Raw genomic sequence first — 25188 nt, 5'->3', positions numbered from 1 at the left:
GACAGCAAAGGTGGAAACTGTTCAGGCTTTTCTCTTGCTTAACATATGTTGTCCATCTCACTATTTTACAGGAACATACTGAGGACTTGGTAGACTCGCAGTTTGGTGTTCTCAGTCATGCTGTTGTTGCTCCAAACTCTCTTGGACATAACAGCTGCAACGTTTAAAATGGGCTTATTTATCTCAGTGTCAAGTGACAGATTGCTGATGATTGTGGAACCTACACAAGTGAAGCTATCAACAGCCTCCAACATGACATTTTTAATGCTAATTGAAGGCGGTATGGCAACATCCTGGACAATGAAATTTGTCTTTCTGATGCTGATGGTCAAACCAAACTCTTTACAGGCATGAGGGAGTCTTCTCATTTTCCTCCAAAAGTGTTCCTGAGTATGGAATGCTAGTGTGGCATCATCAGTCTAGAACACCCTCCGATGAGGGCTTGGTGTAGCTTTTGTCTTAGGTCTCAGGTGGGCAAGGTTAAGAAGCTTTCCATCAGTTCTAATATGTAAGTCATGTTATGATCCCCATGGAGATCTGTAAAATAAAATAACATTTACTGAATGACCCCTAAATGAAGAAATTACCAACAAAATATCACTTTTTGTAACTTTTACTTTAGCACGAATCAGAATCAACATAAAATAAACATGAATTAACAGGCAAATAACAGTTGGTATGAACTACAAATTGCACTTGGAATAGCAGATGGAACAGAATATCTAGGCAGTCCACTCCTAGACCCCAGTTTCAGTCACAAAGTTCTTCCACATTTGGATCTTCCACAGCTCTTCTGTTTCTTTTTTTCACATGTGTGCTACATAGCTGCAGTATTTTACCTTCCTTCCTGCTGGTACTGCTTCCAGGTCAAAGATCGCCAAGTCGTATGATCGGTATTTATTATCCTCTGTATTGGAGCACAGTATTAGAGCATTGAAACTCATGGTGTTAACTGAGCTGAGAGGTAGTTAGAGAGGACACATTCTGAACTATTTGTGGAGGATTCTATCATCAAAAGCAGCAGGTTCCTCACAGCGAAGGCTACATCTTGCTTATGTGTTTCTTCTGCACTCTTCCCTCTGCTAGATGAATGCGTAATGTTTTTCTTTCAGTGATCCACTCTCAGGGAGCCGTGTCTCTTGTGGGGAAGCTGTGTCAATATTCAGCCTATCAAGTTTCATGTCGATCACAACTGTCTTGTATGTCTTATCAACCAACTGCAAGTCACCCATCAACCCCCTGAGTTTCCAGGTTGCTAATCGAAAAGTTGACATCTTCTTACAAATTGGTGGTAAAGTTCATAAAAAATATAAGCAATTTATGTTGCTTTTTTATATATTGAAAAAGCAACATAAATAAGTGAATATTATAATTAAGTAATTATTTAAAACACATTAAGGATGGCAGGTCAATTGATGTGTCAAGGCTGCAGCATATGGGAGCTCCCGGATTACATTGTGATCCAGGGCAAATACATCTGCAGTAAGTGTTTGCAGCTTGAGGAACTTCGGCTCAGAGTCATTCAGCTGGAGGCTGAGCTGCAGATTCTGTGACACATCAGGAAGGGAGAAAGTTACCTGGATGCTTTGTACCAGGAGGCAGTCACACCGCTTAGGATAGGATCTTCTGATATGGTCAGTGGTCAGGGACAGGAGAGTGTGACTACATGTAAGGCAGGTAAGGGGACCCATAGGGCAGGAGTGCAGGAGTGCAGGAGTGTGAGCCTCTGCAATTGCCCAATAGGTATGAGGTTTTCTCAGCTTGTTTGGATGAGAGCAGGGGCTGCAGGGTGTGTGAGCAAACTGACCATGTAACCATGGTATAGAAAGCCTTCAAGTGGGGGGAGCTGAAAGGAATGTAGTGCTAGTAGGGGACAGTATAGTGAGGGGGATTGACGCTGTTCTCTACAGCAAAGAGTGAGAGTCCAGATGGCTGTGTTGCCTATCCAGTGCCAGGGTTCGGGACATCTGTTCAGGGATGGTGAGAACTTGCAGTGGGAGGGGGGGCGGGATCGGGTTGTCATGGCCCATGTAGGTACCAACGACATAGGTAGAACTAGGAAAGATGTTCTACACAGAGAGTATAAGGAGCTAGGTACTAAATTGAAAAGCAGAACCTCAAAGGTTATAATCTCTGAACTATTACCTGAACCGCGTGCAAATTGGCATAGGGTACATAAAATTAGAGAGAACACATGGCTCAAGGACTGGTGTGGGAGAAGTGGGTTCCAGTTTGTGGGGCACTGGCATCAATACTGGGCAAAGTGGGGGCTGTACTATTGGGATGGTCTACACCTGAACCATGCTGGGATCAGTGTTCTTGCAAACCGCATAACTAGGGAAGTAGACAGGGTTTTAAATTAAATATTGGGAGCAAGGGATCAAATGTGGAGAGATGTGGCATATTAAAGAGTAAAGACAAGGTAAGAAATGAGGATAGTAACATGGGAAATGAGGGTCAGAGAGTGGCAGGAAGGGACAGAGGGAAAAAACCTAAGACTGGACAGACCGAAGGTGTTCTGCAAAGCGGTCAGCCAGTCTGCGTTTGGTCTCTCCAATGTAGAGGAAACCGCACTGGGAGCAACGAATGCAGTAGACTACAAGAGGAGGACCCTGGGACAGCTAATCTACAGCACCTAGAGGAGAGTGTGAGAGGAGGACCTGTTCCTACCTGTCAGAGTCGAAGTGTGACATCAAAGGAAAACCAGTAGGTGATTGGTGGGTTTCTCTTCTGTGCCTTTTTTGATTGGCCAAGTGGTTTAAATCAGGAGACGTTATTGCAGCTGAAGAGTACAGTTAAGACATTCACTTTTAAAAGATTTAACATCCAAATTAATGAATTAAATAAAATAGAGATGGCTGGGCAGGTGATGTGTTACAGCTGTAGTATGTGGGAGCTGGAGGATGCCAGTGCAATCTACGGTGACAATACCTGCAGCAAGTATTGGCTACTCGAGGAACTTCGGCTCAGAGTTGTCGAGCTGGAGTCCGAGCTGCGGACACTACAACACATCAGGGAGGGTGAAAGTTACCTGGACATTGTGTTTCAGGAGACAGTCACACCCCTTAGATTAATTACATCAAATTTGGATCGTGGTCAGGGACAGGAGGATGTGACTGTGAGCAAGGCAGGTATGGGGATCCAAAATTTAGCTTTGGAGGAGCCTCAGCCAGTGGCCTTGTCCAATAGGTACGAGGTTCTTGCTCCTGGTGTGGACGAGGGCGCAGACTGCAGGGAGGATGAGTAGACTGACCATAGAACCATGTTACAGAGCGCCATTCAAGTGGGGGGAGAAAAGAGAAATGTAGTAATAATAGGGGATAGCACAATTAGGGGAATAGATACCATTCTCTGCAGCAAAGACAGAGTCCCGAAGGCTGTGCTGCCTACCTGATGCCAAGGTTAAGGACATCTCTTCTGGGCTGGAGAGGAACTTGGAGTGGGAGGGGAAGGATCCAGTTGTTGTGGTCCATGTAGGTACCAACGGCATAGGTAGGACTAGGAAAGAGCTTCTGCTGAGGGACTACAAGTAGCTCGGGGCTAAATTAAAAAGCAGAACCATAAAGGTAATAACCATTGGATTACTACCTGAGCCACATGCAAATTGGTGTAGGGTAAATAAAATTAGAGAGGCAAATGCATGGCTCAAAGATTGATGTGGGGGAAATGGGTTCCAATTCATGGGACACTGGCACAAGTACTGGGGAAGGAGAGAGCTGTTCCATTGGGACAGGCTTCATTCAAACCATGCTGGGACTAGTGTCCTGACAAATTGTATAACTAGGGTTGTAGACAGGAAGAGGCAGAAAATATAAGCAGAAGATTACAGCAGAAATAAGGACCAGAATGAGCAATAATGGTAAAAAGTCAAAGCTTAAGGCTCTTTATCTGAATGCACGCAGTATTTGTAACAAGATAGATGAACTGACAGCACAAATAAAAATTAATGAATATGACTTGATAGTTATTACAGAGATGTGGTTGCAGGGTGACCAAGACTGGGAACTCAATATTCAAGGGTATTCAACGTTCTGGAAAAATAGACAAAAAGGAAAAGGAGGTGGGGTAGCTTAGTTAATAAAGGAAGGTATCAGTGCGGTGGTGAGTAGTGATGTAGGTGCAATAGATCTTGATATGGAATCAGTTTGGGTGGAAATAAGGAATAGCTTAGGGGAAGAAGTTACGGGTGGAAGTTGTCTTTAGGCCCCTGAAGAGTTGCCTCACTGTAGGTGTACATCAGGGAAATAATAGAGGGTGTAAGAAGGGTGCTACAATTGTCATGGATGATTTTAATCTGAATATTGACTAGACAAATCAGATTGGCAGGGGTAACATGGAAGACAAATGTGTAGAGTGCATCAGGGATTGTTTCTTAGCGCAATACTTTGCAGAGCCTACCTGGGAACAGGCTAGTTTAGATTTAGTAATGTGTAATGAGGCGAGATTAATAAGAGAAATCATAATTAGGGATCGTCTATGGGGTAGCGATCACAGCATGGTAGAATTTCAAATTCAGTTTGAGGGCGAGTAACTCAGGTCTCAAGCCAGTGTCCTCAACTTAAATAAGGGCAATTACAGAGGTATGGAGAAAGGGTTGTCTAAAGTGGGCTGGGAAAATAGACTAAGGGGAATGTCAGTGGATGAGAAATGGCAGACATGTAAGCAGATATTTCATAATGCTCAGTAAAAATTTATCCCGGTCAAAAAGAAGGATTCGATGAGGATGAACCACCCTTAACAAAGGTGGTCAAGGAGATCATCCAATCAAAAACTAAGGCATACAAAATAGCAAATACTAGTGGGAGGCCAGAGGATTGGGAATTTTTTAGGAACCAGCAGTGGATGACTAAAAAGCTAATAAAGAAGCAGAAAATTGATTATGAAAGTAAATTGGCAAGAAATATAAAAACAAACAGCAAGAGCTTCTACGGGTATATAAAAAGAAAGAGAGTGGCTAAAGTGAGCGTGGGACCCTTGGAGGTTAGGATTGGAGAATTGATAACAGGGAACAGGGGAATGGCAGATAATTTAAACCAATATTTTGCATCGGTCTTCATGGCAGAGGACACTATAAACATCCCAAAGAAATCAGATAAGCAAGAAGATAATGGGAGGAAAGAGCTTATAGCAGCCTCTATCACAAGGGATAAAGTATTTGACAAGCTAATGGGACCAAAGGCAGACAAGTCACCAGGACCTGATGGTCTGCATCCAAGAGTTTTAAAGGAAGTGGCTGTGGAGATAGTGGAGGCATTGGTCGAAATATTCCAGAACTTAATGGAGTCAGTGAGGGTCTCAGCAGTTTGGAAAACTGCTAATGTGATGCCCCTGTTCAAGAAGGGAGAGAGACCAAAAGCAGGAAATATAGGCCAGTCAGCCTAACACCTGCTGTTGAGAAAATGCTAGAGTATATTATTAAGGAAGAAATAGCAGGACATTTAGAAAAGCTTAACGCAATCAAACAGGGTCAACATGGTTTTGTGAAAGGGAAATCATATTTGACAAATTTACTAGAGTTCTTTGAGGATATAACAAACAGATTTGATAAAGGGGAACCGGTAGATGTAATGTACTTGGATTTCCAGAAGGCATTCAATAAGGTGCCACATAAAAGGTTATTGCACAAGATAGCAGCTTACGGTGTTCGGGGTAATGTATTAGCATGGATTGAGGATTGGTTAATGCACAGAAGACAGAGAGTAGGGATTAATGAGTCTTTTTCAGGTTGGAAAGACATGGAGTGGAGCGCTACAAGGATCAGTTTTAGGGCCTCAATTATTTACCATCTATATTAATGATTTGGAGGAGGGGTAGAATGTAATGTATCCAAATTTGCTGGCGATACAAAAATAGGTGGGAAGACATGTTGTGATGAGGACATAAGGAACCTGCAAGGGGATATAGACAGGTTGAGTGAGTGGGCAATAGCTTAGCAGATGGAGTTCAATGTAGGAAAGTATGAGGTCATGTAATTTGGTAGGAAAAGTCAAAAGGCAGACTATTATTTGAATGGAGAGAGACTCCAAAAAAGTGCAGTACAGAGGGATCTGGGTGTTCTTGTGCATGAAACACGAAAGGTTAGCATGCAGGTACAGCGAGTAATTAAGAGGGCAAATGGAATTTTGGCTTGTATTGCTAGGGGGTTGGAGTTTAAAAATAGGGAAGTCTTGTTACAACTGTACAGGATGTTGGTGAGGCCGCACCTGGAGAACTGTGTACAGTTTTGGTTCCCGTATTTAAGAAAGGATATACTGGCATTGGAGGCAGTTCAAAAGAGATTCACTAGGCTGATTCCTGGGTTGAAGGGGTTGACTTGTCAAGAACGGCTAAACAGGTTAGGCCTTTATTCATTAGATTTTAGAAGAATGAGAGGTGATCTTATTGAAATGTAGAAGATTCTGAGGGGGCTTGATAGGGTAGATGTTGAGAAGATGTTTCCAATAGTGGGGGAATCTTGAACTAGGGGACATAGTTACAGAATAAGGGGACACTCATTTAAAACTGAGCTGCGAAGGAATTTCTTCTTTCAGAGCGTAGTGATCATTTGGAATTCTCTACTCCTGAGAGTTGTGGAGGCTAGATCACTGAAAATATTTAAAGAGGAGGTAGATAGATTTTTGGAATATTGGGGAGGTGAGGCTATGATGAGCTGGCACGAAAGAGGAGTTGAGGCCTGGGGCAGATCAGCCATGATCTTATTGAATGGCGGGGCAAGCTTGAGGGGCTGAATGGCCCACCCCTAGTCCTAATTCTTACGTTCTTAACAAGAGGTCAGCCATCCAGTGCAGAAAATGGATGAATGATCCGTCAGGCAACCATCTTATCACTCTAAACTCATACACTCAACTCGACTGGCACAGACAATTCATGCTACAGGCTGTTTCCAATGGTGGGAGGGGACCTTTATGTGCCATTGGTCAGCCACCACCCACCTCAAATTGGTATCCCCGACTAATACGGCATTGACCCGCCATAGTCCATCTGCTTTAATGGGTGTTTGGAGCTCAGAGTCTCTGCTCAATAAGTGGACCAGGCAAACAAAGCAGACAAAAAGATCATACAAACATACAAACATATGAACTAGGAACATTCGGCCCATCCACCCAGCTCTGCCATTCAATAAGGTCATGTGTTTTGAGTTCTACATTCCCATCTACCCCGATAAACTTTGATTCCCTTGACTAACAAGAATCTACCTATCTCTGCCTTAAAAATAATCAATGACTCCACGTCCATAGCCTTCTGAGGCAGAGAGTTCCAAAGTCGCACAACCCTCTGAGAGAAAAAATTTCTCCTCATCTCTGTCTTATGTCTTTCATATGAATGACACCAGACTCTTGAAACAACTGCACTACTCATAACTTGGTTGCCAGGGACACCCATGAGCTGGCAGAGATTTTAATCTCTTCAGGGGTGCTTTGAGGATATCACTATATCATTCCCACTGTCCTCCTGGTAGTCTCCTGCTGTGACCAAGTTCTGAGTAGAGCAGTTACTTCGAGAGTTTGGTGTCAGGCATGCGAATGACATGTCCCACCCAAAGAAGCTGGTTTTCAGTGATTAGGTACTCGATTCTGGGTATATTGGCTTTGTAGAGGACGCAGTTGTTGAACTGCCTTTCTTGCCGCCGGATTTGGAGGATCTTGTGAAGGCACCACCTCCAGCAGGCACCACTTCTCTAGTGCTTTGAGGTGCCTTCTAGAGGTTGACCAAGTGCAGGGATCACTGCTTCCTGGTAAACCATGATCTTAGTCTCGGCTTTGAGATCCTGGCCCTTAAATACTCTTTTCCTCAGTTGGCCAAACGCACATTGGTGGTGATGATGAATTTCGTGGTTTGTGTCTGTCTTTGTCGAGAGGAGGCTCCAAAGGTATGGAGAACGGTCTACATTTTCCAGGACCGTGCCATTGATCTTAATCGCTGGGGGTCAGGTGTTGTGCTGTAGGAGCTGGTCAGAAGAGGGCCTTAGTTTTCTTAGGCCAGAATTTTACGTCCCACGGGAGTACGCCCGATATGCAAAATAACGTTGGGTGAGCATCTCAACGTCATCACGCACTCGCACGATATTTTGCTCAGTGGGCACACGCAAAAGTTGGAAGAGCGCCCGCCGACAATTAAGCGAGCAATTAAGCTCATTAACAGCCAAATTGTAAGTGACTTTTCATGGCCCGTCCAACCTTACTATTGGCGGACAAGTCAATCGGCCAGGCAGGCTTTACATTTTTGATGAAATGTCATCCAAGGGCGGAATCAAATCTCCATTACGATATAAAGTAAAAAGAAACATCTGGTGACAGCATTTTTATGAGGTATGCTTTCAGGTGCCTGATTGTGCTTCATGGACACTTTTTGCAGCATTTCTGTGCTTTTATTATTTGGAGGTCTGCAGCTCCCTGAGGCATCTGTCTGCCTTCAGGGAGCTCACTGAAAACGCTCACCAGCTCCCGTAGTGATGTCGGCCTGCCCTTTTCCCGCCCCCACTGGCAGTGCTGAGCCTTTCTCCAGCTGCGTTTCACACTGGCTGGCCATTAATTGGCCAGCCAGCATGAAATCGCGGTCGTGGGTCGATCATGGTCAGTGGCCGGTTCCCATCCACTCCCGGGTCTGCCAATCACGCTCATTCAATGTCATCTCGCGCAAAATTCAGGCCTTAGTGTTTATTGTAAGGTTCACTTTCTCATATGCTTCAGAGTAGGAGTCAACAGTGACCAGGAGCACAGTTTCTGAGTGAGATCACACCCGAGCGTCATTGCATACTGAAGCTCAATGAGTGAGGATGGAGTGGTTCTGGTTTTGGATTTAAGGCGGCATAGGTTGAATAGTTTCCTGTCTGTTCTGTAATTATCTCCATGCCTGTGGATAGCTTGGAGGATGTGAGGTACAGTATTGCAGCATGCAGCTCACCATTGTCGTATAGGACATTCTTTGTGAGTTGTGTTGCAACAAGTTACCAGACCTATAAATGCGTGGAAATCCTAGCTTGGTGCACTGTTCCACTGCCTTGCGTGGATATCTGGGAAAAATGAAGTGGCTGTACTGCTGCACATGCAGAAACAGAATTGCAGTCACCTAAGCTTTATTAAGACAACAAATATAGATCAGATGACAAGACACGATACCTGATACTGAAGTTCTTAAAAACTAATATACCAAGTATAGATAACTCAGATCAAGAAGACACAGCTAAGATGGTCTGACCATTTGGTGTGAATATTTAATAAATCAATCCAAAAGATTGAGAACTGGGAAGTGATTTCATGGTTGTTAGCAAAAGAGATGTAGTCTACTTATAAAGTAACTCTGAAATTGTTGGGAGGGTGTCTTAAAGAAGTCTCCTTGTCTTCTGTAGGTTCACTGTAAGTCTTTATTAGCTATTAGAACTATTTACGCATGTACAATAGAGTACAAGCTAGGAGCTGACTCCATGCTTAGGTCTTTACATGTCTCTGCTCAACACCACACTGACCACACGGGGTCTGGATCATGTGCCTTCTTACATCACTATATGGGTAGTACTGTAATCAGTCCCACATTAACCCTATATGTGCCAGAACCTTATACTATAGGAACAATGCAAACTAGATATCCATAAGTGGGAACAATATGCTTAAGGTAAGAAAGCCTCGCAATAAACCACCCATAAAGGTGCCTTTTACAGTGGCTCCCATTGTCTTGTTGATGAAGTCTCATTTGAAAAAAAAAATCAAGATTCCCAATCTGATGTGTCTGGGATGCACTGTTCCTTCTGTGGACATTCACTTAGAGCAAAAATAGGTCTCATCAGTAATCTAGGAACTCAGTGCACAAAACAAGATGAAATTGTGGCTGATTTCCGATTTCAAAGGATGACCAATAACATTCTTTGGCAGCAAACCACATGTCAAAATCATGTTATTCCACTACTGAAAGTGACGTGAGCTCTGTTCAGAGGAAAAGGTCGTGTTGCCCATTTTCCAACTCTAAATGTTTCCAGAGACGTTAAGCCAGGCTACAGTGCATTCAGCCCTGCCAACATTTGACTGCATACACCACCTCTTTCCCTCCCAAGCGACAGCACAGAGACATTTTCCTGAAGAAGTTAAAGAGTAAGTTAGGGGCTAGTCCATGCACAAAACTTGAACGAGAAGGCAGAGAAATGGTGAAGTATGAAGAGGAAGACATTGATAATAAGAAGGTCAGTTTACAAATAACTTCCCAGAAATACTAGGGCTGGAAATTTACGGCACTGTCATGGTGGGGACGGGACCATAACGTGCAGCGAGCCATTCTAAACACTATTGACTTCAGCGGGACCGTAAAAACCTGATGTAAAACTCCGCCATAGGGAACCAAGGGTCTAGTGAGAAGGAACAATTGAAGGAGATTAGTATTACTAAAACAATAGTGCTGGAGAAACTAATGGGACTGAAAGCCAATAAATCCCCAGGGCTCGATAATCTAGATCCCAGGGTACTAAAGGAGGTGGCCACGGAAATAGTGGATGCGTTGGTTCCAAAATTCTGTAGATTCTGGAACAGTTCTGGCAGATTTGAGGGTGGCAAATGTAACCCCATTAATTAAAAAGTGAGGGAGGGAGAAAACAGGGAATTATGACCAGTTAGCCTAACATCAGTAGTAGGGAAAATGCTAGAGTCTATTATAAAGGATGTGATAACAGGATTAGACAAAATCAATATGGATTTATGAAAGGGAACTCATGTTTGACAAACCTACTGGGGCTTTTTGAGGATGTAACTAGCAGAATAAATAAGGGAGAACCAGTGGATGTGGTGTATTTGGATTTTCAGAAAGCTTTTGATAAAGTCCCACGCTAAGAGGTTATTGTGCAAAATTAAAGCATATGGGATTGGGAGTAAAATATTGGCATGAACTGAGAATTGGTTAGCAGACAGGAAACAGAGAATAGGAATAAATGGGCCTTTTTTTGGAGTGGCATGCAGTGACTAGTGGGGTACTGTAGGGCTCAGTGCTTGGGCCCCAGCTATTCACAATATATATCAATGCTTTGGATGAGGGAACCAAATGTAATATTTCCAAGTTTTCTGATGACACGAAACTTGGTGGCGTTGTGAACAATGAGGAGGGTGTTAAGAGGCTTCAAGGCAATTTAGACGGGTTGGGTGAGTGGGCAAATATATGGCAGGTGCAGTATGACATGGATAAGTGTAAAGTTGTCTACTTTGGTAGGAAAAGCAGAATGGCAGAGTATTATTTAAATGGTGACATATTTGGAAATGTTGATGTACAAAGGGACCTGGGTGTCCTTGTACACCAATCACTGAAAGCAAGCATGGAGGTGCTGCAAGGAGTTAAGAAGGCACAAGGACTTGAGTGCAGGAGCAAGGATGCCTTACTGCAGCTGTACAGCGCCATGGTGAGACCACACCTGGAGTATTGTGTGTAGTTTTGGTCTCCTTAGCTAAGAAAGGAGATATTTGCCATAGAGGGAGTGCAGCGAAGGTTCACCAGACTGATGCCTGGGATGGCAGGATTGCCATATGAGGAGAGATTGGGCCGACTAGACCTGTATTCACTAGAATTTCGAAGAATGAGAGGGGATCTCATTGAAACATATAAAATTCTGGCAGGGCTGGACAGACTGGATGCAGAGTTTCTTCTGGCTGGGGGGGTCTAGAACAAGGGGTCACAGTCTTAGGATACATTTAGGACTGAGATGAGGAGAAACTTCTTCAGAGAGTGGCGAACTTATGGAATTCTCTACCACAGAGGACTGTGGAGACCAAGTCACTGAATATATTTAATAAGGAAATAGTTAGATTTCTGGACTCTAAAGGCGACAAGGCTTATGGGGAGAGTGCAGGAGTACGGTGTTGAGATAGAGAGTCAGCCATGATCATATTGAATGGCAGAGCAGGCTCGAAAAGACAAATGACCTACTCCTGCTCCAATTTTTTATGTTTCTATGGCTGGGATTTTCCAGGCCTGCTGGCATCGGGCATGTTTGGTGGCGTGAGCGGAAAATATGGCGAAAAGGCCAAAAATCTGTTTCACGATATCGTGAAACCAGTTTGCGATTGTCTGCTCTGCCCACCAATGGCTGGCTGCATTACCCGCCATCGGACATCCAGAACCTCATTTTAGTACATCAGCATATCATTATAAGGCCAGCCCGCTGGAACCATTCCCCCCGACCACCCCACCGCCCCAAACTGGATCGTCCACCCTCATCAGCGGGAAAACACATCGGTGCAGAACATGTCTTGACAACCGTGACGTGCAAGATTCGGACTTACCGCCACAGCTTTGCTCACATTGCAGACATCCAAGGAGCAGAAGATGCTGGAGCCCGACAGCAATGGGATCCTGGAGGAATGTCTGTGGCATGCTGGGTGGATTCTCATGGACATGGCTCTGCTGCAAAGCAGCTCACGGAAGCTGGAAATTCACCGTTGATTCTCACAATGGATGATGGTCGAGGGGGTGGCAGAGGAAGGTCTGGGATCGACTGGAGAAGGAAAAGGCATCAGGGGTGGTTAGGCTATGGGGGAATGAAGGTGTCGGGGGTGAGGTTGGGAGAGGGAGGAAATATGGGGGAGGAGGGGATAACAGGAGAGAAGATGGCAACTGGGGAGGTAGGTGTCTGAGGGGTAGAAGGTGTAAGGGAAGAAGTTCAGAGGGGGGGAAGGAGTTCATGGGGGCAAGGAGTGTGGAGAGGGGAGGGAGTCCAGGTAGGGGAGGGAGTCCAGGGGGAAAGGAGCACGGAAGGAGGGGAGGGAGTATGGGTGGAAAGTCTGCGGAGAGCGGAGAGAGTTCGGGGAAGAGGAAGGAATGTGGAGAGGGGAGGGAGTAAGTGTGAAGGAAGGAGTAAGGGTGGAGGAAGGAGTCAAGAAGTTGGGGGAAGACTAAAGCTGGAGGAAGAAGTGAGGGTGTCTGAGGGAGTCAGGAAGGGGGAAGGAGTCAGGCTGGAGGAAGAAGTAAGACTGGAGGAAGAGTTAGGCTGGAGGGAGGAGTCAGGGGAGAAGAAGGACTAAGACTGACAGAAGAAGTAAGGGTGTCTGAGGGAGTCAGGAAGGGGGAGCGACTAAGTGGGAGGGGGGAGTCCGGGGGCGGGTGAGAGGACTAAGTGGGGGTGAAGGGGTCCCAGGGAGGATGTCCAGGTGAACATGCAAGGAGGAGTCTGTAAACTGGGGGTGGGCATGGTATGAGGGAATGGTGAAAATGACCGAGGGCAGAGTGAGGCAGTAGGGTGGGAGGGCGAGGGTTTGAAAGTAGTGGTAGAAGGGGCGGCGAGGGTGGTTGGTGGGGAGTCGGAGGCAGACACGGACCCAGGGGGTGGGAAGGAGGAGGTCGGGGAGGTGAATGTGGATGGTGGTGTGATGTTTGGGAAGGAAGGGAATGTGCATGTTCACCTGGACACCCCTGAAGGAAAAGGGCTATGGCTGGTATGTAACGGAGGGGAGGTGGAAGGTGATGCCAGGGGGGTCAACTGTGATAGGAAATGGGTGACTGGGGGAGGGGAAAAGACGGGGAAGCACACAAAAAACCGAATCTGGACCATGCTGTCCAAATCGAAAGTGAAAAGGCAGTCGTGGTGGGCGAAATCAGGTGCTGCATGGGAGTGTGATCATTGGGTGGGCGGAGATGCAGGTCAGCTCAGATGGACAACTGAAAGTGAACCCCAGCAAGCAGCATTGGAAATGCTCAGGACATTGAGGTAAGAAAGACATGTGAAGGATCCGCGTGCATGTGAGAGTGCTTGCACGAGGCTCTGAAAGGCCCTGCCACACACATGTTTCTCCCTCCAGAATCCCTCATTAGCCAGCTGCTCCCTCTGTGGTGACAAAGGATGAGGTTGAGGGGTCACAGGCAAAGGAGACTTGAAGGGGGAGGGCAGCCTCTGAGATTCCTGAGTGGATCACCCAGGGGTGTCCAGCTCTGCTCCTCCTCTCTTTGGGTGCCTGGGGGCTCCGGCCTGACTCCTTGAGGGGAAGGAGCACCTGGAGGGTCGTTGAGGTGCCCTGTTTCTCTTTCGCAATGCCACTGCAGGAACTCACCCATGGCTCTCGCGATGGAGTGCAGGTCTGCACACATATCCGTGTTCTGCTGGACCAGGGTCTCCATGGTGTCAACCATCTTCCCCATGGAAACCTCCATACACACACGTGGGCACCACTTCATCAGAGAGCAGGCGGACACACTCCTCCGACTTGTGAGCCACTCTGCCGAAGGCTTCCGACAGCTCTGCGTGAGGCTCCCACATCTTCTGCTGACTCTCCGCGAGGAGTTGGAAGGCCAAATCCAAAGGCTTGTCATCTGACTTGGACCTCACAGATGCCTCCTCCCCAGCTGTCCTCCAAGTGTCGGGGAGCTCGGCTGAACCTGCTTCCTCCTGCTGCGTGTCCATGTGGTGACCACCAGATTGTGAACCTGAGCCTGCTTCAGATCTGGGTCCCACCAAGGTGTGTGTCTCTGCACTGGTGCAGGGTGTGGGTAAGCGCTGTGACTGGTCTTCCAGGCTGCTTATTTCCAGCTCCTCAACGGAGGAGGAGTCCTCTTGGCTGGAGGTGAGGATGTGGTTGGAGCTGAGGGACTGGCTGGCTGAGGGTATCAGTCGCTTGGCAGAGCTCCCTGTGAACCAAAGTAGAGATAATTAGTGCACGGCAGCAGAGTCAAAAGCAGGAGAGAGAGCACTCACAGTTGCATTGAGAGAGGGATGATGTGGTGTAGGATCCCTACAAGGGTGTTTGCCACCGACCTCACCATCACCGCAGGCACTGTCCACATCCTCACCAGTCAGTGTGATGGCACACTCCTCAAACTGAATGAGGGGCCTAATGTGAGCCACTCCACCCCTGGCCTGGGACCTCTTTCTACTGATGTGAACAGGCTTCTCCTGCATGAAAACAGATGGAGAGAGAGTATGAGCAGGACACATGGCACTGCATGGAATGTTTGTATGGTGAGTGGAGCCAAGGACGGGATGAGGACCGGAGTTCCAGAGGATCTGAACCTGATGGAAATGTGAGGGTGTGTGTGAGAGAGTTAGTGGTGTTGTCCCTTGAGGTGTGAGATCCCTGTGGATGTGTGATGGGTTTGTGAGTGTGTGAGTTGAGAGCAATGAGAAGAGTGACTTACCCTGACAGAACGGATGAGACTGTAGCAGCACTGTGTGTCTGTCCTCATTTGCTGGGCATTAGAACACTGCTGCCACCGCCTCCCAAGCCAGATTAGTAAGGTTGATGAAAGTCCCATGACAGAAGCGCTAAGGGCAATGTGAACTTCTGTTACAGGTACTCAAGCTGTTGCCATAGCAGCCAGACTGAAGAGAGCTGTTTCTTCTAGTTTCCAAATGATTGATGATTTGTGTTACAGATAAGGACCAAAGAATTTGCAGTAGAGTGCTTCCTAGGGTAGCTGCCAACTTTGCCTCTACTGGCAACCTCCCCTGCTGACATCAGGGGACTTTCTGGGATCAAGATGCTGTTTACTTCTAGCTAAGAATTGCAGATATCCATGTTCTTAAAGACATAGGCCAGGATTTTCCACGCCCACTGGCATGGGGCCTATTTGGTGCGTGAGCAGACAATATGGCACAATAGAAACCAGTTCACAATTGTCCACTCAGCCCGCCAATCATTCTCCGCCACCAGACGTCGGGAACCTCATTGTAATACATTAGCATATCATTATTAGGCCTGCCCGCTGGAATCGTCCCCCTACCGCTGGAATCATCCCCCTACCGCTGGACTGTCCAACACGACAGCAGAAAAACACGCCAACGTGTTTCACAACATCACATAAGGGACGTGCACTTGGAGAGCTGCACTTCGCTCGGGACTTCGAGGTTTGTTTGCCTACCTTGCTTCGCTCAGCACTCGCAGTCATCAGTGCCAGACTTCACAGACAGCACCACATCACTTTTAGGGAGGGCTCATGGCAGGTCTCTACCTACCAAATCAGCCATACGTTGATGGCTTTTCAATGGTTACAGGGCAAGGCCTTGCTTGGTGAAGGGGGAGAAGTGGCTTCTGGCAAGTGAAGAGGTTGCAGGGTGAGGGCTGTACTGGGGAAGGGGGGTATCCTAGGGTGTGTACTGGGGCACATGTTGATCTGTGCAAGTGGCCTCAAGATGGTGAGGGCTGAGGGGGAAGTCTCCAGAGGAGATGAGGACAGGTGGGGATGCGAGGGTGTGTCTGAGAGAGTAAGTGTTGATGTCCCTTGAGCTGACAGTGAGTGAGATGCCAGTGAATGTGTGATGGGCTTGAGTGTGTGAGTTTAGAGTGATGAGATGGTCGCCTTACCCTGGCTGCATGGATGAGATCATTCATCCTCTATCTGCATTGGATGGCCAACCTCTTCTATGAAGCATTGGCACTATTACCATGCCACTGTCTCCAAAGCCTGGTTGGTCATGCCACTGCCCATCCTGCAGCCAGAGGGGGTGTAGGGGACATCGAGGCAGGTCTCCACAGCATCCAAAAGGTGTTTCAGTGACGCATCACTAAACCTGGGGGCTGCAGTCTATTTGCCTTTTGTGGACATCTTGCCTGCAGTAGTCATGGGTTGGAAATACTGAGATGTGTGCACACAGCTGGACTTTAAATTGTGCCCGGAGTGAGAAAGCAGCGAGGTGGTGACATGGAGGGCGCAAGAGAGACCGCCCGCCATGGAAACAGCGTGTTTCCCGGGAATGCGTAACAATGCGGCGGGTTTGGGACGATACGGTGTGAAAATCCACCACAGCGGCCGCACTTAGTGCAAATCTGGGACGATTCCATCCATAATGTGAGTGCCTACCAAAGAAGCCAGAAAGTCCATTCGAGGAATACTGGGCTGGGAACTTGCCAGACCCTTTGGAAAGCATTCTTCATTGAACTTGGCAGTTTTGTTGTCAGAGAGTCACAGTAAAGACTTTTTAAAAATCCTGCCTTTTCTTTGCAGTTTCAGATTGTGATTCCAGCCTGGATCCCAGACGGTAACCACATGGGGCATTGCTTGCCCTGATATGCCTGGTAGGTATACCACCTCTGATGTTACACTGGGTTCCTTTAGAGACCTGGGAAAGTGGAAATCCCAAGGTCGAACATGTAAAACCATTAATTGACAATATTGGTGTGAGAATTTCTGAGGATGCTAAACAAAACAAAAATAAATAAGCTTGGGTCATGGAGGGTTCTTGCCAGGCCGACCTTTTGAAATGTGAAGGGATGGTATGTAATTAAACCTGCTTTGTTGGTGCTTAAACACGGTGTACTGGGAGAAACAAGTCCTGGAGCTGCAAACGCAATTGCGGCTATCACCGGGTGGATCAGAAGCCTCCCCCTCCCTCCCCATCCCAATGCTCAGAAACTGAAGGGAGGCCGCACCCCAACTGCCCGCCCACCATGGGGCCCAGAAACTGGGTGAACAGCTTCCAACCGGCATGGCATCTCTTGCAAATGACAATACAGGATTTGGTGCATGTGCGGCCAAGCATACATGCACATGCAGGTATTGGTGGCCATCTTGCACGGCCACCTTGCGTTGGCAGGAGACATAGTGTTGAAATCTATGGGCAGATGATGCAGAATACTGCTGTGGCTACTAGCCCACCTGCAGTGTGTCTGTTTTACAAACAGCAGCCGATATAGTAAAAGATGCAATAGATTCACTACAGGCTCTGTCATTTGAACTGATCCAGAGAGAGGGTTCGCCCTACATGAGCTATGTAAAAAATTGTCAATGCATTTACAATTATCTTCAGCTAAAAATGTAATCTTACTTTGTTCTAAATTCAGGATTTAAATGTATAATTCTCCAAAGGGAGCAATCCTTTTCTCATATTTTACATTTCAATATATTATTTATGAACAAAATCCTCTACCATGTGTTTTGTACCATATGCTGCTGTGTTGTAGAGAAATCCAGCTTGTAACATTGCACCAAGGGAATACTCTTGCTTCCCTTCATCTAATCCTTTTTGGCTAAGAGACCACAGAAATATAATTACAAACTGTCTAATGTAGCTTTGCCGATTTGTACAGAGTTTCAGTCATAGTAAAAATGTTTCCTTTTTTAAAGAAAAATGCTAAATTACATTTGCAAATTAATACTACACGGGTTTGAATATTATGGGATGTGCCGCATGAAAAAAATAATCAAATCTTATTTTTTAAACTATGTTCATTGATAAGAGTTGTCTTGTGACAGTCACCAAGCTATCAAGAAAAAACATCTTTTTCTTTTCAAAATTGGGCTATTTTCTTCCTTTCGACTTTGATTATTTTTGCTTGTCAGCTCCTAGGCAATTTAGGTTTTTTTTTTCCCTTTTGCTTTCCTTTGCTTCTGGCAGTCCAATTGCTGATTGAAAATATGATCCATTTGTTGCCAGTACTGGGCAGACACTAATCTTGCTGAAAATAAACACCTACTCCCCTGGAACAGGAAGACTCCATGAAAATAAGTGAGAATCAGGGTTTGTCTAAACCAACATAACTAACAAAGCTGCAATGGGAAAAGATGTAAGTAAAATAGCCACGCTCATTTATACACACCCTTATTTTTGTGGTCACTACAAGGAAAGCTGTAACATTCATAGACATTATCCAAGAGAGCAGCAGGGCATTGGTTTGATGTCTCATCCAAAAGACAGAACCTCCAACAGTACAGCTCTCCCTCAGTATCACACTGGAATGCCAGTCTAGATTATGTGCTTAAATCTCTGGATTGAACCTGCAGTCTTCTGCCTCAGAAGTAAGATTGCAACTACTGAGCCAAGTAATACAATAAACTGTACAGTAATGAAAAGTATGGAGCATCAAATCTGGCTCCAACTCCCTGTGATAGGTGGTAGGGAAAGGTGGGGGTATAGGAAAAACAAAGGGATAAAAAGGGAGAGCAAATGTTTGAGAAGTACATGTGGAGCACCAGATATATAAAAACATACACAAGAACAGATGGAAACCTAACCCATCTGGCTTCTAGAGATTCACTGTGCCCAGTTGATCCAGTGCACCTGGGTGTAGGCCAAGGAAAGAAAACAACAGCAACTTGCATTTAGATAGTCACTTTAATGTAGTAAATCATCCCTTGTTACTTTACAGGAGAGTTAACAAAAATTGACATAGAGCCAAAGGAGGAGAAATTAGCACAGGCAGCTAAAATCTTGTCGAAGAGGTAGATTTTAAAGATTGTCTGAACAGAGGGGAGACAGGTGAAGAAGAAGGAATGCCTAACCTTAGGGCCTAGGCAGCTGAAGGCATGGCCTTGATGGCTGAAGACATGGTCGCCGATGGTGAGGTCAAGGGTGCAGGGTGTAACACTTGAACTGTTATGAGGATTTAGGCTTGAATAGGATAAATAATGACATTGGCAAAGGTGCAGGATTATAAAATTCTTGAACTAATTTTATTGAACTATGTTCCAAAATCACAAGGATGTGAATAGCCGACTAATAGTTGATGAACAGGCAAATAACACCAGGCAGGACCTATCAATTAAAAGCAAAACCTACAAAATGATCTCTTTCAATTCAGTTGTATCCTCATTTTATTAATACCCAACAGAAGCTGAATCCTCCTGATCCTGTTTGTGCTTTATCTCAAAAACTACGGGACAACTGGCCTCTTTGGTCCAGCTCCATGTATTACTTTAAACTATGAGGTCAAAGGTTTACACATCCAGTTATCTGGGTGATATCCACAAAGCTGAATCTTCCACACAGTCCTCAGCCTTGCCTCTCAATCTCTTTACTTAAACCCACAGGAACTCTGGCACTTCACCTCCAGCTCTCTGCTTTAACTCAACCTGGAGACTAAAAAGTTACACAATCCCTGAGCAATACTTACAATACCCTAGTTCCTAATCATACCTGCAGCGCTGATCAGATGTCTGGGGGGAAAGGATGTAACTTCTGATGTGTTGGCCAACATCCAGCTGTACAGCAAAAGACAAAGGAAGGTATGCCTTTCTTATACCCCTCTCTACATGTGTTCAAAACCTGTGGCGATCATGGATTGGTTACTCCATGCATGATCGGCTCTGTGAGTGGTCAAAAGCGATGTCACTCCTCATGGACAGAGTCCCTATAAACTATTTTAAAATGTCCTTTTTGACTATTACAAGACCCTCAAACATTCCATATGTTTGATAAGCAACATGCAGGTGGATCTCCCACATTGTTGCAAGGGTCCCTGCTCCCCTTTCCGCAATGATGACCCCATGAAATCAGAAGTAGTTTCAGGATTTTCTTAATGAGATCCATCCTGTTAGTGTCTTGATAATCATTGGAATTGATATGATTAGAAATGTCTGCAATAAAAAGATAACCCATACCTGACTTTATAATAACAGGCTATACTATCCTGCCTTTAGGAATGCATTTCTGTTTAAGTGGTTGCTTACACAGGTGAATTGACCATTACTATTTTTCACCCACTTAACCCTTCTGTTCCCACAAAGATCAAGCTAACACACTCAACAGTAGCCAATCAAACTTAACATATCATGCCATATGTACAATGGCATAGCATAGCAGGCATAACTATAGTTAAAAATGCAGCCAAAAATTAATCAGTTACACCATCAATTCAGGCTTTTCAGTCCATATTACAAGGGGACAGACAGGATGCCAGGTTTGGAGAAGTGCAGAACCCTGGAAGGTTGTAGGCCTGGAGGACATTACAAAAATAGAGAGGGTGAGGCCATGGAGGGATTTGAACTCAAGGGTAGGAATTTTAAAACAGAGATGTTGAGAACTGGGTAGATCAGCAAGCAGAGCTGATGGGTGAACAACACTTGGATATTATCTAAAGCAAGAAAAATTCTTTTTTGGGACAGACATTTAGAAAATAAAAAGTAATATATTTTTGTGGAGAATGTAAATACTAGAATTTCAAAAGTTGTGTGCAGATGTAATTATTTTTAAACGGCTCCAATAGATTTTCTAAAGATATTTATAGGAACCAAAAATGCACAAAGACAAAATCTTACAGACCGAGATGTTAAAATGAAGCACATATTCATTCATCACAACAAACATCACATCATTACAAAGAAATGATTACAAAGACCTTTAGTATTGGCAACAAAAACATAAGGTTTACATTTATAAAAACAAACATTTTCAAGCAAATAAAACCCATAAAACCCTCTGTACCATGTTATTGCTATAGTTTAAAGATTGATTCTATTCATATTTAATAGAATCTTTCTGCAGGAAGCAAGATTTGACATATTCTCTGGGATATATTCAAAAGCAGCCCAGAGGTATTGGATTAATGGAGGTATTCTTTTTCTGTGCCAAAAGTGCAATTAGTGAACCTTTAGTAATGTGATGATTCTGGTTACATGTGATGTAAATCTTGCCAAGAGGAACTTTGGACTCCCAGCTCTGGATTGTCTATTACCCAGTTTTTTTTCTGTTTTGTTTCAAACATTTTCCCACTATTAGTGTACTGCATGGAAATAATCCCAGCATAGCCATAGAAAGTTCTGTGCATAGAGAAATCCTTTGATCCTGAAAGCTGCAAATGCCCCCAGCTTGCTCTTTACTAAGTTTCAATGGTAGTCATTGTTCCTTCCAGGGTGACGGTTAGGAAAATGATACAACATTTCAACGGCTAAGCAATCTCTGCCCATTTAGCTGAAAATCTAATCTCCTCTAATTTAATTTATTTTAAACATATCAGCTCGAATTGAATTAGCTAAAATGTAGGGGTCATGGAATAAACCAGGGAATTTAGAAATGACAATTGATGTTGGGAGAGCTGGCATTACATCCCAACTCATATGTTCACTGAGCATTACCATTTCTTGTTCCAGATGATTTGCTGAGAATCAAATAGTTAGCAGATGTAAATTTGCATTTGGTCTATTGCTCCCATGATATTAGTGAATCTTTCAACGGTGTAGAATTCCTGTTTAATGTGACTTAGCTTCGTTCCCTAAACGGAAACCTGATTGATAGTCTTTAACCTAGAAGGAGATATATTCCAATTCCAACTGACTTCCATAACTTAACTTCCTTTAGACAAATTATCTAGTTGCGAGTATGCTAAAATATAGCCATTCCTGGTATGAAACAGCCAATTTAGCAATACTATTAATATTCCATATCCTCCCATAGCTCCTCACATAAGACAGCATTGCCCAAAGATGTAGCTGCACCGCCAAAAAGTGGTTTGTTCCATACATGCCACTCTAGAGGTTGTAGATTCCCTCAACTAGTTATTACATCTCCTCATTTTCAATCCCTCAAAAAATGTTTTGAGCTGACACTTTCCACATTGCTGTTATTGTAAATTTTTGTAGCAAGTGTGGCCAAACTTTCTGATCCTTAGAGCCGCATTCTATAATCTCCAGAAATACAGGAGCCGCAAGACACAGACAACATTTACAGACACATTTTTATTACTATTGCACACATTTATGTGCCCTTCCTCCCCACTCAGTCCCCAATCACTCACTCACTCATGCTGTCCCCCTCACTCAACCCCACACTCACTCAACCCCTTCTCCTACTGTACCCTCCACCCTACCTGGATTTCTCCACCTTTCCTGGATGTGGGGGAGCAGGAGTGGAGAGAAGCCAGAAGTCGGGGCCCAAACCCAGGCCCCGATTCTCAGCCTTCAGCCTCCCCCATCCCACCCTGAGTTGTGCTTGTGGCCTCCCCACACACCCACCCCGGCCCTGATCTCATTCTCCCACCCCAGCCCACCCCATCCCCAGCCTTCCCCAGCCCTACTCTCAGTCCCTCCTCCAGCCCTGCTCTCACCCCAGTGTAATGGCATCGACTCCAACAGCTGAAGCTGCACCACTCCGAAAATCCAGCACAGGAAGACACCCTACAGGCTGCATGTGGGAGCAGCAGTGACTGGGGGTGTGGCCTCTACATTACGGAATCAAAGAAACCAGGCTGGATCAGTCAGGTTAGAGTTGGGCATGTGGATGCTCCGCGTGTACAGCCAGGCCCCACCCAGTTCTTCAGAATGATCCGGATTAATCTCCTTAATGACCACCCCACTTTAACTGTTATTACGACTGAGATAGGAGGGGTGTGCAGAATGTTTAGCCCCACTACTCCACAGATTGCACCATTAATATAAAGTTTAATTCACTCACCAAAATAGCCAATTATTTACCTTCGCTACTGTTAGATCCAGAATAAAAGACTTTAACCAGGCTTCTTTCAATAAACTCAGAATGATTGATTTATTATAAAACAAAACTTATTTTTTAAAACAAGTTGCAAGATCTGGTTAACATACAATTGTACTCTGGAAGTATAACTACCTAGCCTTTTTAAAAATACCCCAGCCGCACGCACATGTACACATACACACACACACACACACATATGTGCACGCACAAACAAATAAAGGACAAACAGTTAGGATCTCTGCAGAAATCAGCATTGGAGGATAGGCTTTATAAAATAAAGGACAAAGTTTGACGGGTTTCAATGTTGTCGATCTAGAGCTCCCTCATGTGAAGTCATGCTGCTTGTCCTACTAGATGTCTGGAGGTTCTCACCAACAGAGCTTCAATGTGGAGGAGAATATAGCTGGATCAATCCTCCTTGTCTCCTTTTGAGTTTCCAAAGGCAGACAAGTTCCGCTAAGATGAGGATTCTTAGCTGGATACTGACAACCACTTTATTTTCGGCTAGGCAAGGAGAAGGCAAACTGGGCAGCTTTTTACTTTCTCAGTTCAGTCCCAACTGAATTCCAAAAACAAAGTCCAAAACCTAAAGCTCATCCCTGTCATGTTATTTCCAGTAAATCACTAGCCTTTGCCTTTAAATCATTTTTCCATCAATTAAAATATTGCAATAAAAACAAGCAAACAGCTCTTCCCCATCAAGTACCATGCTGGTCAGATGATTTCTTGGAAAAGGCATTCTTGCTCCCAGTCCAAAGGTGAACTTATGACTCTTTCAAAAAAATCCAGGTCAAGCTTCCAAGTGACCAGATAATATATGTCCTTCCATACTTGAAAAGAAAATATGGTTTTTAACACGGTAAAGCTGCACTCCATCTGTAAAAGAGCTATAGAGGGCTCACAAGCTGCAGTTTGGCCACCCCTACTTTATAATCTGCTCTCTGCTTTGGTAAGCTCCTTGCAGACTACTTTGCACACCAAGAATTGGACATAATTTATTTGTCCTATCTCTTGTCACTTGCAAAGAAAAAATGCGTGAAATCTAGATATGAGGATGCATTGCAAAATATAATTTGCATCTGCTTTTATCAGAGCATAAAAACACTGCACGCATTTTCATGATTGAAAAGACATTGAAAATGTAAATCTGGTTGATCTCACAGATGCAAGCAGAAGTGTATTTGCATTATCACAAATTCAGATCTTGTCTTGTTTGCTCAAATGCCTCCAGTTAAACATTTTCTTTTATTACGTCTTCTATTTTACAGGGATGCTAATTTGAATTTTCCAGAAATGGCAGCATTATACCAATTATATTCTGACAATTATCTTCTTGCCCAGTGACTGAACCTTTGTCCATAGGATACTTAAGAAAGACGCTCATTCATAGATTCACCAGTCCGCTTTATTTTCCGACTTGGTAAAATCCGCCCCAGGACACACAATTTTTGTTCCAGGTGGGCGGGTGCAGGGTGGAGTCGGTCTTGCTGACCCTAGAGGCAGAGTGTCAGTAGCCACAGGGGCTGGTAAGTGCCGAGGTGGGCTGATTAAAGCCACCGTCCCTGCCCTTGCCTCTGACTCCCGGCCACCCCTGCCCTTCCTCCAGCGATCCTGTCCCCCTAACCCCAATCCCACCCTCACTCCCCTGAGTCCATGGATCCCAGAATGATTTCTGGTGAAGCCCCTGCAGCACACTGACAGCCGCCATTGCTCCGTCCAGGTGGTGCTGCCAGCAATGGAAAGCTGCCGGCCTCTGATTGGCCCACAGCTCTTGGCAGGCGGGATTTCTGCCCCCGGGGCTTTGAATCCGGGGCAAGGCCACACCCTGGCTAGTTAACTGCCAAACAGGTGCCTAGTTTGGTTGGGCCTCCCACTCAGAAGCCACATGGGCTTCCCACTCGTTCTCCAATCTGTAGATTAGATCCACATCAATTACATTAAATTCTACCCACTGTATTATTGCAAAGGCAGGCAAGTTCATTGTGGCAGAAGTGGGCCTACCGACATTAAGTAGGCCAGTTTGAGTGCAGCAAACCTAGACATTGAAATGATTTACATCAAGGAAGTTTGGGGCAAACAAGGGAGAA

Source organism: Cetorhinus maximus, chromosome 14 (assembly GCF_964194155.1).
Source record: "Cetorhinus maximus chromosome 14, sCetMax3.hap1.1, whole genome shotgun sequence".
In the NCBI taxonomy this organism is placed as follows: Eukaryota; Metazoa; Chordata; class Chondrichthyes; order Lamniformes; family Cetorhinidae; genus Cetorhinus; species Cetorhinus maximus.
This window is presented reverse-complemented; position numbering follows the sequence as displayed.